This window comes from Mirounga angustirostris, unplaced genomic scaffold, assembly GCF_029215605.1.
Source record: "Mirounga angustirostris isolate CCGP_5_RB_7025 unplaced genomic scaffold, mMirAng1.0.hap1 SCAF_1, whole genome shotgun sequence".
NCBI classification, from domain to species: Eukaryota; Metazoa; Chordata; class Mammalia; order Carnivora; family Phocidae; genus Mirounga; species Mirounga angustirostris.
The window spans coordinates 113009415-113025273 of NW_026991709.1; the positions used below are offsets into that span (position 1 = coordinate 113009415).

The 15859-nt window shown below is 38.0% G+C and overlaps 1 long non-coding RNA gene, 1 other non-coding gene and 1 pseudogene across 2 annotated transcripts in view; 2 read left to right on the plus strand and 1 right to left on the minus strand.

Moving 5' to 3' along the window:
* The first annotated feature begins 2182 nt into the window (after positions 1-2182).
* Positions 2183-2292, plus strand: LOC123834982 (U6 spliceosomal RNA). Its single transcript, XR_006788556.1, has one exon. It is a non-coding gene; the product is annotated as a U6 spliceosomal RNA (small nuclear RNA).
* Positions 2293-2551: 259 nt separating this feature from the next.
* On the plus strand, positions 2552-2792 carry LOC123863742 (transmembrane protein 258-like; annotated as a pseudogene).
* A 3661-nt stretch (positions 2793-6453) lies between these two features.
* The window catches only part of LOC123863743 (uncharacterized), a 41777-nt gene continuing 32371 nt past the window's right edge, over positions 6454-15859 (minus strand). The window contains exons 3-4 of the long non-coding RNA XR_006795633.2: positions 12724-12807; positions 6454-6593 (exon numbers count right to left, since the gene is read on the minus strand). This is a non-coding gene — a long non-coding RNA (uncharacterized LOC123863743). The remainder of the gene's footprint in view (positions 6594-12723; positions 12808-15859) is intronic.

Sequence of the window (15859 nt, forward strand, 5' to 3'; positions counted from 1 at the left end):
ATTAATTAAAAATTATTCATTCATAAACCTCTGGAGAGGTGGAATGGGAAGGTTAAGAGGCTCAGAGTGGCTGTAGTCTTCAGTGCCTCTTTGCTTATTATTCATATGCAATCGAGAAACTCATGGAAGGTATTCCAGCTTGCTCATCTTTCGGAAAACAGAGTCTGCAAGGCACAAACAGTAACTGTCCACTACCAACAAAAGCATGTAAGTCATGGAAAACATTCAATAGGTTTTCAGTGCTTAAAAGTCATATCCAATGTTTTAATACAAAGAGAGTCCTAAAATGTGTGGACCACCGGGGGGGGTCATGGTCTGGTACGGAATAAAACTAATGATGTAATGTATGGGGATTAACATAAGAATAAAAAAAAAAAAAAAAAGAACAACAACTTCACCAGAGTGTGTGCTGATGAACCAACCGTTCTAATGTCCCTCGTCCCTTCCCCACCCAGACTTTTCTCGTGCAGTCTTCTCATTCAGTTTATGTCTACCTCACATGCTAAACTCCCCACCTCCAACCCCTGCTTCCCCAATTCCAGGGTCCTATTGAAGGGACATTCAAAAGTCTAATTACTTTTTTAAATAAAGTAATTTAAACATCTTCTATCCAAATGTCGTCTCTGTGTGTGTTTGTATGCGTGTGAGAGGGTTTGGGGGTGGGAACATCGCTTTCATTAAAAAACAAACAAACAAACAAACAAAAAGCCCATGAAGTTGTTGATTTTCAAATAAAAGCTGTTCTTTCTTTAAAAGAAATTCCCTCTGCCCTGTTGATACAGCCAAGGAAAACTACAGCCTGTTTTTAAAATAATATGTTTTTCTGTATTCTAAATTTGCCATCTATAAATTTTGGTTAAAATTTAAAGCGTATACTTCAAATATCTTACAATGTTGTCAGTCCTCAATAAAGCTGAAAAAAAATGTTTTGCCATTTATCTGAATTGCAAAAAATCTTTGAGGGCACATTGCACAGTGTTGAGAATTAGAAACGTAAATGCGCAAGGGTCTCCCGAATAAATAAGCGAAGAAGGCACCAGTCAGTCTCAGGGGTTCTTGCTTCAAGTTCTTTTCAAGGTGCATAAACTAAATTGTGCTACCATGTTAAATAATCTTAGTGGCTTAACACAGCAAAATTTATTTCTCACTAAGGCAAAGCCCTCTGTGAATCTGGGTGACACTTTGGGACAACTGTCCATGTCATGGCAGCTCAGCAGACTTGTGGCTTTTCCAGGAGTGTTGTGGCAGGTAGGGGAAGGGACAGAGCGGAAAACTGAGCACAGGCTTTTATTGGCTCAGCCGGAAAGTCCGTATGTCACTTCCATTCACAGGTATTACACAGAGCGTTAGCCTCAGTCCCATCTAACAGCCACAGGCTGGGACCCAGGAAGGAAGTAAGAACTGGTATTGGGAAGTCCTAGATGTATCTCTGGAAAAGAGGAGGAGAATGTAAAAGGAAGTGGAGAAATCCCGAGCACCAGAAAGGCATTTCTTTATTCTCATAAACTATCACTGGAGTTTTTACTGTGATACGCTTCTGTCTGATGGAGCCTGTAATGAGATGAAAGAAAGAGTTCCTTGAGAAAGAGAAAACAGCCAGTGCCTATTCAGTACTTCATAGCTTGGAGAGAAAAGGGAAGAAGGATGTGACAGTAGTTGAAGGATACCAAAACCTCACACATGAAAAATTTTTAAAAAAATCTGCTAATAATACAGTGCCTACCAAAGAAAGTAGAGTGAGAGGAGGAAAAGCACTATTTATTTAGTTAGTGTGGATTAATGGCTACTATCATGTCTCCTGAGCAGAAGGATTTACTAAAACAACCTCTTAGTTTCATTTTGTGCTAACAACTCTACCAACTACCTTAATTAATTGCCCAAAAACTGTTAATAACCATGTCATCATAGACCATCATGTAAATGAGCTTTAAAAGTAAAATCTGAAGAGCAATCTTGCCATTCATTTATCTGAACTAATTATAATGTAGGAATAATTCTCACAGCAGGTGAAAACTGAGAAAAAGCATGCTTTTGCAGGAAAGCAAAACATTTTAGATTTGACATCAAAATTTTGGGAGAAACAAAGAGCTTCCTTTATTGCAAGGCAGAGTATTTTAAGTTTGTTATTTTCGTTACATTCATATTTTTAATGACATATTCGTAAAAAATCAAAGAAGATACGGTGCTTGCTCTGATAGCACATACACTAAAATTGGAATAACAGAGAGAAGATTGTTAGTTTGGCCCCTGTACAAGGATGACATGCAAATTTGTGAAGCGTTCTATATTTTAAAAAAAGACATGCAAGACTGTGATCAGTTTTCTTTTTAATGTTGATGAAATAGAGTATCATATTCTCATTTTATTTTCATGAAGAAATTATTTGTAGAATCAATGAGGAAGAGAAGGTGTTACACTTGAAAATCAGTGGATATTCATAAACTGACTGGTTGTTTTGTTTTAGTGACAGTATAATTTATAGCTATAAATTGTAGAATATATCCTGTGTTATTCCAGTGGTGGAGAGGTGGATAACCTTGTGCCTGACAAAATGGAGCTAGAAGAGGCCATGAGGAGATACACCAGCCCAGTGAACCCGGCTGTCTTCCCCCATGTGGCTGTGGCGCTGTTGGCCATTGGCATGTTCTTCACCTCCTGGTTCTTCATTTACGAGGTTACCTCCACCAAGTACACTCGTGATGTCTATAAAGAGCTCCTCATCTCCTTAGTGGCCTCACTTTTTTCTGGGCTTTGGAGTCTTCTTGCTGTTCTGGGTTGGCATCTACTTATGAGCTCTCAAGGGGTCCATCCAGGTGGCTTCACTGAATCCCTGCTTCCATAAATTCCTTTGTTTACTATTGTTGGAAGTATCCTACCTGCTGTTCATGATAAAGGCAGATATGTGACCATCAAAAAAATGTAGAATATATTATTTCTTAGGAAGGCAGCCTGGTGCAGGGAAAAGTGATGGATAGAAATTCACATCCTGATACATACTTTTGAGCAGTGTGAGTTTGGGTTTACTACTTTTTACCTCTTGGAGCCACAGGATGCAGAATTGATATGAAGACAAGCTGTTATGGTATGTAATGGACCCATCTCTGTTCTTGACGTATGGTTAAGTATTTATTGTAGCTATATTTTTTCTTGTTTTTCACCTTTGTAAGTTTGGTTATTTACATTTTCTTGAATTTTATTACCTTTCCTTTTGAGGAACAATCCTGTTATTTATAAACTAATTTATCCTATAATGTTAAAAAGTGTTCAGAAAGACTCCAAAGGGGAAAATATTTGGAAACTTTCAAGAACAGTCTCAGTTAGAAGGAATCTTAAAACTCTTTCTAGAAGCAGATGGTACTTTTAAAGTCTGCATCTAGTGAAATGAATTGTTTAAAATTCTAGTTCTCCATGTGTGAGAAAAGTTGCAGTATCAGCATAGGTGGAAAAAAAGCTATATGCCCTGATCTTTAAGTTGTCTATGAAAGTATATATAAAAGGAAGTCATTAAAGTTATTTAGAAGAGGAAGAATCTCATGAACTTCATTTACATTGCCCATTCTGACCTGGGATAGATAGAGAAGCAGAAGAGCACAAGGAATCCTAGGCCACAGAAAGTCATTTCTTTATTTTTAATAAAATATCAATGGAGATTTTACTATGATATGCTTCTGTAGGATTTTGCCTTCATTTTGATTTCAATAAGTGAAAACTTTGGAGGGTGGCATATAGGCTTGCTAATAACCTCATCCAGCTCAACTTCATGTTCCATAAAGTGTTAATATCTTTTGTTAAGAAAATTCATCCAAAACTTGTAAATAAAGCAGAGGATGACTGAATGACTTGTCAATGTCATTGTTTAACAGATCTGTCTGAGAATTAATTTAATTTTAAAGGAGAATACACCTGTATTGACTTAACTATTTACAAATCATTTTTTACTATTTTCCATTTACATGTCAACTTGTGTGTTTCTAGCTAGGAGAAAAGATGATGCTAAATGTTATAGTTTTATTTTTCTATAGGATATTACACAGTTTTGTATCTTAGCAAATCCATTCCAGCATTCCTTTGACTGACTATTATTTTAAAAAATCATTCTGACCCTTGTTAAAGAACAGTAAGGAAGATTTTATTCAGAGGACTAGTGCAATGGCATTTTGCTGTAGGGGAGACAGAGATTGGGCTCAATTCTAAGTACAGGGAAAAGAGGGGATTTACACCCAAAGAGCAGGGTGGGGGCATCGGTGGATAGAAAATTACTAAGGAGGTATTCAAAACTAGTGGGGGTGGGAGGGTTTCTGCTAAGGACAGGCTAGGGAAATCAGATATTATGAGGGATAGGGAGATAAGGGATTTGATCAGATAGTGTGGGTGATCAAACATTGAGGGTGGCAGTTCCTTCTAAACTGACTTAGCAAAATTCTTGCTGCAGATGAGTGATGCAGGCCCAACAAGGAAGAACACTAAAGCCCAAGGTCAAGACTTAGAGGTCTTAGAGGAGCTTGATGAGAATTAGATCAAGGAGAGCCTCTCTTTGTCTTTATGTGTTTCTGTTTCTCAAAATCTCCTTTGAACTGGTCTTTCCATCTTACTTGTTCCTTCGTTAATTGATTAATTAATTGATTAATTAATTAAATCTTTGATATGTGTTCATTTTATATTTATATGAGAGTCATGTTTTTAATTTATTTGAAAATTGTACTTTAACCCTTCAATCATGAGCTCATTTTTATGTAAAGGTTTTTGAAATATAACTTTCAAAGTTGTGAAGGAGATAATGTCCCTTCACAGTATTCTGATCTAACTCTATGCTATTGATCAGTTCTTTAACTAATTAGCAAATTATTGCACACATATAGTAAGAATATCAGCATCTTCAATAAGAATATGTTCAATTAGGCAGTAACATATCAAATGTTTCTCTCAAGAGCATTTCTACACTTTTAATATTTTAGGAGATAAGGATTATCACAAAAGAGCTAAGTAAAACCATTGTATGTGCTCTGCAAATGTAAGATATGGAATAATACACAGGCATTTATTGCTTAAGTGATATTTTTTTAAACGACATCTTAATAAGAACAGCACAGTGCCTTGACAATAAAGTTTGTATGCTTAGAGTTTGCATTGCCATTAGATGTGATTTGGGAAAATGAAGTAGGAATAGAGATGAGATAAAGATGAGGAGACCAAACATTATATTATATGTCCAATGTTTTATAGGCTACTCCTTTTTTTCTTCCTTTCTTGTGTTTTGGTTTGAGTTCAAACGAGAAAGTGGGTAGTTGGAGGAGAATTAGGTATATAGGGACCTCTTACAAAGATTTGAGAATGATGTCAAGAAACTACACCTGATAGTGTAGCTTGTAACAGTGGGTGTTACCTACACAGAGTGCACCCAGGAGGTGCTGTGACCTTGGACTGAGGGAGTTGACCCTCAGAGAGAGAACGGCAAGAATGAATATCATGACTTTACTCTCCTTTCCCCATCCCCTGTGGATACTCCCAGTTGGCTAACTCTAACCAGAATCCAGAAGATAAAGTTGGGCATTGGTGCAATCCCTATTCCTTGCCTCCTCGTGGCACAGGGTAGGGCGGAGATGGGTGAAAACATGGACCTACAAGATAGTATGAAAGATGTAAATATTCAACAGGGATGTTAGTTGCTAGACTGTAGGACAGGAATGACTAAGACTGGAAGACTTTTCTGGCTGGGATCAGAGGTTGCACAATCCAGTTTCATGCCAAAGGAACACGTAGTATTGAGTGAGAGCACCGTCTGTCCAGGTAGGGAATTAGGTCTGGAGGGTAGTAGTCAGTAAAGTCCAGGGAGATGCAGATAGGTTCTGTGAACATAGGTAGTTGAACCTAATTAACATTCTGGAAATAACCAACTTGGTGACAGTGGGATAGTCCCTTTAACTTGCCTAGTTTTACATTTTTCATGTGTAATGGAATGAATGCTGTATCTTCAATTAATTTTAAGTGGGAAAATAAAAATGGGAGCAAACTTTTTTTTTATCAGTTTTTATATTGTCTTACTTCTAAGTATTGTTTTTCAGAAGAGCAGCTAAAACAGCGTCTTTTGTGTTCTCATATTATTATTTATCAATGAATTCTCCCCGAAGGAGGCAATCAACACCAGATTGTTAGGGTCACTTTAATCAGAACTGTAATGGTTTACTCTACTCTATGAAGTTGATATTTACTCTATATATAATGAGGAAGCAAGAAGTGATAAAATGGTCAGCTGCAAGAATTAAGCATTTATGTCCAAATGGAGGGGAAAATCTTTATTTCAATTAGATACTCCACTCAAGTATAAAGGAAAAGGTAAGTTAGTGTCTCTATTACAAAAGAAGCAACTCAAGGTTAAGTAATTTGAATGTGTACTAGTTGACCCAAAGAGAGAATGAGGGGATTGGTATTTAACCTAAGGTTGGGTGCATTTCCAGCCTTGGGGGACTGGAAGGCCCTCTCTGAATTTCACTGCGGAGATCGAAATGTACAGCTTGATTGCCCCTGTCAAGTGTGTGCTTGGCTTGCTCTCCAGCTTGCATGTCTCTGCTGATTACTGGCAGCTTGAAATTGTCCTGAAAGAGAATGAGTGCTCTTGATTAATCCCCATGCACATTATCAACATATTATTGATTCATTATCAGCACATCGTGTTTCATTTCTCTGCAACGGAGATGGGCTGAAGGCAAATGTGACTTCAAAACGGATGCAACCCCATGAACATCCAAATTGGGTAGCTAGCTTCTTTTTCTGGGTAAAGTCCTTCCACTACATAAAATGCTGAAAATATTCCTCTTCTCTGGAGAAGAACTGTAGAGTTTAACAGCTCCAGTTTAACAACTATAAAGCAATCTGGCTTATTTTATTATTTATGTGTTTAGTTATAAAAGCAGCAGATAAACAAGTTCTTTAAGTTAGAGTGCATTAGATACTGAGCACTTTATTATATACAGCTTTCATTGTTAAATGAACTGTTAAATACAAAGCTTTAAAGAGATAAGTTAACATTGACTTATTCATTAATCTTTTATTTATTCAGTAGTCCACTTACTGGGACCTACTATATTTTGTATGCTAGGCACCAGGAGTGCAAAGCTGAAAAGGCATGGTTAGATCCAGAGTTCACAGAGAGAAAAAGAAAAAAAATTTATGCATTATATACATTTATATATATAAATTATTATTTATATATTATGTATAAGTATATATAAATTATATGTAATATATAAACATATAAAACATTATGAATATGTTTAGTAATAGAAATACATACAAGGTAATGAAGGGATAATTAATTCTTATGGCAGGATTTCAGAGAAAATTGTGACCATGCCAGGGTTTGGGAAATAAATAGGGGTTCTCCCCGAAGACGAGGATAAGAGATCTTGGAGCGAGGAAACAGTCTGTGAAAGAGAACTACAAGTTTCCTTTAGGTTATGCTAAGTAGTTGAGTGTTTTTGAAGTATACATTTCAAAAGAGAAGTGATGAGATATTAGACTACAAAAGTAGGTAAGGGACGGGTCTTTGAGGGGCTGTCTTCTGTATCAGGCAGGCTGGCCATTAGTAGGTGGTAGGGTTCTGAACACTGGAATCGAATCTGCATATTCGAAGACCATCCTGATACATTTGAGTGTTACATAACTAGAATTAAAGATCCTAGTCACAGGCTATTAAAACAGGACAGTTGAGCAAGTGCCTTAAGGAAGTGGCCATGGGGATGAAGGGGGAGATTCAGTATGTATCTAAGAGATATAATCAGAGGGATTTAGTTCAAATTGGAGGTTGGCAATAAAGAATTGTTGAAGATGCCTCATAGGATTCTGTCTCATGTCTGTTCCCTACCAACTGAGGTAGGGAAAAGCAATAGAAAAGTAGAATTGTGGTACTAGGAAGCAGGGACGAAAGATAGTGTGGCAGAGTAATAATAATTGGTGATGTTTTCACAAGATTGACTCTAAGGGGTGGGTGTCTAGTAGACAATGGGATCTTTAAGTCTGACTTACTCAGGTATAGGAAGGCAACTAGGGAATGGAAAAACCCAAACCCTGGGCAGAAATGATAATAGTACATATTACTCTCAGGTAGGTCATAATGGCTGTGTCTCCAAGACGACGCCCAAAATAGTGCAGGCAAAGATAGAAGACTATCCTTTGCAATTCCACAGGTTAACTATGTCCTTAGAAGTCACTTCTTTTTATTAAGTTGTACTGATCAGATCTTCATTAAAAAAAAAAATAAGACCACAAATATCTATCCACTGAAATCGAGGCTCTTACTAATGTACTTACTATTCCTACTTTAAAAAATATCTTTAAAAAGAATTTTAGGCTTCACAGAAGTTGCAAAAATAGTACAAAGAATTTTCTGTGTACCCTTCATCCAACTTCCCCAATGATGTCATCTTAGACAATAATAGAATTATCAAAATAAGGAAATTGATATTACTACATTATTAACCAAACTACAGACCTTATTCCAATTTCACCAATTTTTACATGCATTCATTTGTTTGGTGCTTTTATGGTTGTTTTGGTGTATAGTTCTATGAAATTTTAACACATGTATAGATTCGTGTGACCACTACCATAGTCAGGATACAGAAGAGTTCCATCACCCCCAAAAGTCTCTCCTATCAATTTAGAGTCACTCCTTTCCCCTCTCCATCCCCTAATAAGCAGTGATTTTTTTTTCTCTTTCTCTATAGTTTTGTCTTTTTGAGAATGGCATGAAAATGGAATCAAACAGTATGCAACCTTTTGAAAATGACTTCCTTTACTCAGCCTAATGCCTTTGAGATTCATTCAAGTTGTTATGGATATTAGTAGCCAATCTTTTAAATTAAAAGTTACTCTCACTTGCAACACCTATCTCTGGCCTGCAATTACTTTGGGGTTTTGGGCACTCTTATTAGCCATGATTAATAAATGGTAATGTTTCACTTATGTAAGAATGAAATTTGACTGTAATATATTCACATGAAAAGAGCCACGGGGGTAACCCCAGGGAGGTAGCCTTAGTGGTCCTAGCCGAATGCCTCACCTGGATCCCTCAGAGGCCAAAATAAGGAGTGGGTCACTCAGAATGTAAATACCTCCAGGGTGATGACACATCAGGACATGAGTTTCCGGTGGCTACAGGAGGCAAGGGAAACTTCCTGGCTAAAGCCCACCTGGAGGATGAGATCTGACTTGCAGAACCTGCCAAGGAAGCATAAACCTGCGGTACGGACTGAGACTGGAGCATCTCTGGTGCCCCTGCAGGTCCCAGTCTTCCCTGGGAAACTGGCAAGGGCCTATGGACAGTACCCGTGGTTAGCCTGGAGCAGGCAATTTCCTTTGCAAGTATAAATAAACACTCAGTCCTGCAACTGTGCAGCAAATGCTTCAGCAGGTGCTAGAAGTATTGGGCAAGGTTTCTGGCTGCCAAGCCGTGTGGCCCTCAGACTAAATGCAGGAGAGCAAGCTCCCATGAGGGAGGGAGGCCAATGTTCCAAGCGTAGGGCCGCCTATTAAGCTGAATGACAGGCTGTCTGCTCTTCCATTTTCGCTGTCTTTAGAAATTTTTAAAGCCAGGGCTTGAAAGCTTCTTCTCGGGATTAGTCATCGAAAACATGACATTGATCCAGTTATGGCAGAGACTGGTCAAAAGAATAATGAACAGCTAGAATCTCACAAAGGGTGCCAAACTGTTGGTGAGGAACATTAGAGATGGTGGCTCCTGAAATAAATGAGTGGAGGTAAGGCTGTATCAGACCTGTTATCACCTCTTATTTTCTGGCTTTAGTATTAAGTGTTCGGCTTTGCAAGTAAAGGTTGACATTAACACTAGAAGAACTGCCTGATGGGGGACGGCAAACATCTACGACCTTGTCATCTGAGGAGTGTAGGATAAAACACATCTTTATACATCCACAGCCTTGAGAGATGGAAAACCTACTCTGGAATTTGCATTATTTGTTAGCTGTTCACTGGGAGTTACAAAGTAATTATTTTCATTTATCACCATTTTATACCTGCTGTCAGCTAAGTGCCAAGGCCATAGTAAGAATTCAGTAAATATCTGTGGAATAGAATGCAGAAGCCTTCTGGACTTCCTAAGACGAGGTCAGGTGGCCCCATAGGCATGTGTTTCAGCTTCAGAGCAGTGATTACATTCCACCTTAATGGCCTTTTTAATTTTTTTTGTTACATTTTTGCATCTCTCTCCAATATCTGGCTTACTGATAATAATATCTAGGTTTTCTGTGGTTGAAGTATATAAAGAAAATAAGACGTTAGAAGGAGAATAGTCCTTTCAGATAATTGTGGACATTCTCTGATATTCAGAAAATTGGACAAGTGGCAGTTTCTTAAAGGTTAGTTGCAATGGGGAATCTGAGATCATGTCAAGGAGTCTCTTGTACTGTTTTTTTATGTACACAAACACACATCTCTCTATACATTGGTTTATCTTGCCCTTTTGAATGGCTCTTTTATCCATGCATGATGTTGTAACAACCTGCATTGGTCATTTGGAAAATATTGGTTCATGGGTCAAGTAATGTCTTCTTTACCTGTCTATTTCACTAGAATGTAGGCATCTTGAAGGCAAGGTCTGTAGTGTGTTCATTGACCACAGTGCCTGGTGCCTGATAGTACATAAATATTTGTTGAACTGATTAATGCATGAGTGGAGGTCACGTGATATATCCACTGAACCACTCTCCAGATTCTTCCTTGCATGTGACACTCTTTAAAAAGAAAAATAACTCATTTATTTAATACAGTTATTTGTTAATGTACACTTAGTTTTATTCTCCTGGTTCTATGATTTATAAACTTTATGATCCTTGGCAAGAGATTAATGCCTCCTAGCCTCAGTTTCCTTATTTTAATGGGGCTAACAATCTTTGTTCTACTAACAAGTTTCTGGGAGGACAAATTAGATCATGATATTGAAAAGAATGTGTGTATTTTGTTTGAGCTACATATGGGGCCTTTATTTACACCTCATTTCAAGTCTCTAATTTGTACTTTATTTTTCTGCTTTGATGAGATTAAAGGTTGGCTAAGATAAAAAATATTACTTTTCAACCATTTTCCTATAGCCCAAAACCACAAAAGAGCTCCTATTTCTAATTAGATCGTATTATCGCTCATAACCTGAGGATATACATAAATCAATCTTCAAAGGCATTGAAATTCTCACAGTTATTCAAAACTTTTAACTTCATCTGATGTATCAAGTCCTGGGTTATAAGAAGAGGTAAACCTTTTATGCTAAGCAGGGAGGTGATTGGTTTTCTCAGAGAACCTATCTGTATGCTTGTAGATGACCTGACAGATACAGAATTTACATTCCTTCCAACATGTTTGACAAAAATAAAATTTTGAAACAACTGACATCCACCAAATACAGCCAGATTGTAAAAGAATTACATGGTCAGTGGGAGATAAAGATATAAGCATTTGTTCTTGAGCACTTGCTATGTACTTAGTTATCGATCATGACTGAAAACAGGCAGAGACAAAAACATACACACCCAAAACTTAAGGTCTGATTTAGGGCCATGCATGTACTGTTCAGAGAAGTGAGATATCAATTCTATGAGAATTCATCAAAGAAACGTTTATTTTCCAGAATTTCTGCAATGCGGTAATATACTTTAACAGTGAAGGAAATTCTTTAAAAGGACAAAAGAAAAAAAAAAACTAATGATGTAATGTATGGTGACTAACATGATAAAATAAAATTAATTTAAAAAAGGACAAAAGAAAGAAAGTAGTTGGGGATCAGGTTGACTGTGGGCATGAGGAGTCTGGACTCTATTCCATGTGTGATGTAGACTCACTGAAAATATTGGCCTGTGGAGGGACATGATGAAAACAGTATTTTAGTGAGATTAATCTGGCAATAAAGTTCACAGCTAATGTGAGCTGGAGCTAGTGGATCTGTCACAAGTGATCCATCTAGGCCACTATTATAATGCTAAGATAAGATCTTGATCTAGATTAAGAGCAGCCAAAAGTAGAGATGACTACATAGTTTATAAGGAAGCATCTGTTGCCAGTTCTGAGAGAATTAGTGGAATGCTTTGAACTTGTAAAAAAGTGGGCTACATGTTTTCCTATTTATGATGTTTCAAAGTGTGTTGAAAGCTATTTTTTTTAAGTGTGCACGTGTATGTGCTTCTACCAAGAATGAACTTTAGGTTTTATTTCTATTCTCAGGGATTCTTCAAGTCCTTACATGAGTCCTTACTTACATCGATGTCTCCAGTGTGTATGCTGAAGTCATTTGACCCTCTAACGCTGTGTAGATACCGCCTATGAGCAGATGGGGTTCATCCTTCAGGTTTAGACATTGACTTGTGTTTAAACCTAGCCATCCATAGTGACTGAACATGTCAGTTATTCAATCCAAATGCCTATATCAAAATTAACCATACAGAAGTAATGCTGCAATTTAATGGGGATGTTGCAAAACCTTTATCAGGAGACTCCGATCACACTCTTGCTTTTGTAGAGTCGTTTTTATTTTATAATCCATGATAATCAAGGAAAAGTTGATAAATGGTGATAGAAAGAAGAGAGCATTGCTTTTTTTGGTGATGTTGTTACAAATTCAAACATATAATCTGTCTTGAGATTCTTATTCCTGATAAAGCAAATATCACTTAGTTATCTGTAGTATGATATATGTACTACGAGTGAGCACAGACATACCGGTTTTTGAGAGTCATAGCTTGCTTGTGATGATCTGCCATGGCAAGAACAAATCTCTCTTGTCCTTGGGTGTCCAGACCACAACTACATGCAAAACAACATGGCCATGAAGGATTACAAAAGAATTATTCTTCCTCATGGTTTTAACATAGAAAAAAAAAAAAAAAACCAGTAGAAGTTATCTTGAAACTTGGGGCATGGATATTGAATGAGTTCTAATGGGATCAATAGATAGAAATACATAGACTAGTGATACTGTGAAGAAACCTACATGTATTAGACTAGCAAGCAGCAATTACAGTTAGTAGGGTGACCTGTTTGTACCAACTTGCCTGGAACTTCCTCAGTTTAGCACTAAAGTCTCCACAGCCTGAGAAAACCCTCACTGGTCACCCTAAATCTTAGAATGCTTTTTTAAAAAGATTTTTATTTATTTATTTATTTATTTGAAAGAGAGAGAGAGAGCGCGGGTGCGCACCAGCAGGGGGAGGGGCAAAAGCAGAGGGAGAAGCAGGCTCCCCGCTGAGCAGGGAGCCCAATGCCGGCCTCGATCCCAGGACCTCATGACCCAAGCTGAAGGCAGACACCCAAGCAACTGAGCCACCCAGGTGTCCCTAGGATGCTTTCTTGAATAACAGGAGCATGGATCTCTTTCCTCCTTCCCTTCACCTTCCTGCATTTTCTTCCCCTAATAGAATTCACCTGCACGTCAGCCCCATCCTGGTCACAACTGAGACCTCTGGCTGAAAATGCCTGTTGACGGTCGAAAGCCTTCTAAGTAACAGAAATAAGAGGCAGTTTTTGCATAGACTTTCACATACATCGTACCTTTCAAGTTTCATGGGCCTCCCACGCTTAAGTTTTAAAAAATCCCTTATCACTATTCTAAACCATTATACTAAAAACCTCATCATCCAGTTGTGCTTAATCTGATATTTAACAGCAGATTGTATTTGTAGAGGTGAGGTGAGAGGAAAATTTATTTGCCTAATATTTATTTTATTTTAAAGGTAACAACTTTGATATATAATTTCATATTTTAAAGCCTATGTTGTTGAAACCTCTTCAGATGTGCTAGAAGTACTAAAATAGATACAATCTGGTAGGCTGTCAGGAAAGCAAACAAAAAAACTGCTAGGTCAGGAGCACAGCTGTTTGTGGAGGGCATTAAATTTTTTTACAGTCTTTCCCATAGGCCAATATGCTTTTATGCATTGATTTATATTTTAATAATGACAGACTCCACTGGCATGAGCATTTCAGTTCCTCAGAAATTAGATAAAATCAAAATTTAGACCCAAGATAAAAGGTGGAGGGAATTAGCATTTTGCAGCATTAATTAGCTTACTTGCCCTCGCTTATTTCTGATCAAATGGAGGATGCTTAGTGCAGCCACAAACAGAGCTCTGAATATCCTTCAATTGTATGATATGACATTGATGTTTCTAATGCATGTAAATTCAATAGCTTTGCCTTGATTTTAAAAGTATGGCTTTAAAAACAGTGGTTCGTTTTAGATCACTAGGGTAAGCAATGAACAAAGGAAGCGATTGGATGTAAAATATAACATTGAAAGGACTCCTGTTAAAAGAATGCCCAGGCATTGAAAACACTCCTAGAGAATGTGCAATTATGCAAGCTTTCTCCCTGTTCGCTACTCTGAATTTCTTCCCCAGCATTTCACTGTCTCGCATCTTCATTATGATTCAAGGTTGCCAGAAGAAGCTGGTAACTTTAGCAGGCAGGCGTTTCATTTTTAAATAATTGTTTGCATTGTTTTCCGAAGCACAGGACTTCGATCTCACTCAACCAGCTCCTCCCTGGCCCCATGCCTGCCCCACAGCCGCTCCTGTATCCAGCTCAACCTGTGCATTTTCTCTACCGTTGTCTCCCCAGCCCTTCGTTTCTCACTTCCCCTTTCCACATGGCTGCTTGGTTTGCAGACGATGCCTTCTTACAGATGTGTTCCCGCCCCTGACAAACAATTACTCCTGTCCCCCCAGCGGGAGGCCATTAGGACATCATCACGGGTTCTGCTAAGTCATCTCGCCACCACAGTTGTGAGCCATCACCTCCCATCTGAGACTCTCCAGGCATATGCCACGCGGGGAAGCTAGCAGTCACAAACGACGGCACCTCCAGGCATATTATTTGTTATTTGGGTCCAGAAGTGTAACAGATAATGGCTAATACACTAATGTCTGAGGGTCCCGTTGGATGCTTTGACTGGCATCATTTGCACCAAACTTGCAAAAGACTGAATGGGTTATATAACTGTGCTAGCCGAGAGGTAAAAAAAAAAAAAAAAAAAAAGGCGTTTTCACATTTCCACAGCAATTACACACAATGGTTCAGAAGAGACATGACAGCAATAGTGATTCTACAAAGTGATTCTGTTTTGCAGACTTTCAACATTCTGAGCTTTGAATCAGTGAATTATCTGATATTAGTTATTTTCCTGGAAAATGGTTAACCAGTGCTACGTTTATTTGTATTTTAATCTCACAGACCCAGTTTATGTGGATACACATAGTGAAGACCTATCTAAAATGTATTCCTTTTAAATCAGTGAAATACACATGCAACTGAACACTTGTGGTTCTTTTTCCCAAGGCTTCTCTGACAGCCCTACCTATTAAATTCTCTTGCTTTAAGAGGTAACATCTCACAGGGATCTCGGTAAATTTAAGCTCAATATTTAATATATCATGAAATAAGTGGATTTTGGCATGATGCCATATTAACACTTGGATTGTTTTTTATTGATTCTCAGGTCTAGTTTACTGCTGCACTGGGGTGTGATGTGTCTTTGTGTAAAATCAAACAATGTGCTAACAAGCTAAGACTTCCACAGAGGCCCAGAAGGCAAATGAAGAAGGGGGCGCTGTTCTCCCTGTCAGAAACCTCAACAGTTCGTTTGTTTCTATCACCGGTTTGCTCAAGCTCCTTAACCTCACCTCCTCAAACCTCCAACATAAAAATGTCATCCATTTAGAGTCGTTGCAATGAAATCCAGGTGAGATTAGTATGAACATCTGAATTACAGGATCTTTGGAAGAAACAGTTTTATTTTTGTCCAGGGTACATAGGTAATTGAACCACACACTGAACACTGTGTTCTCAGTCTGACACAACA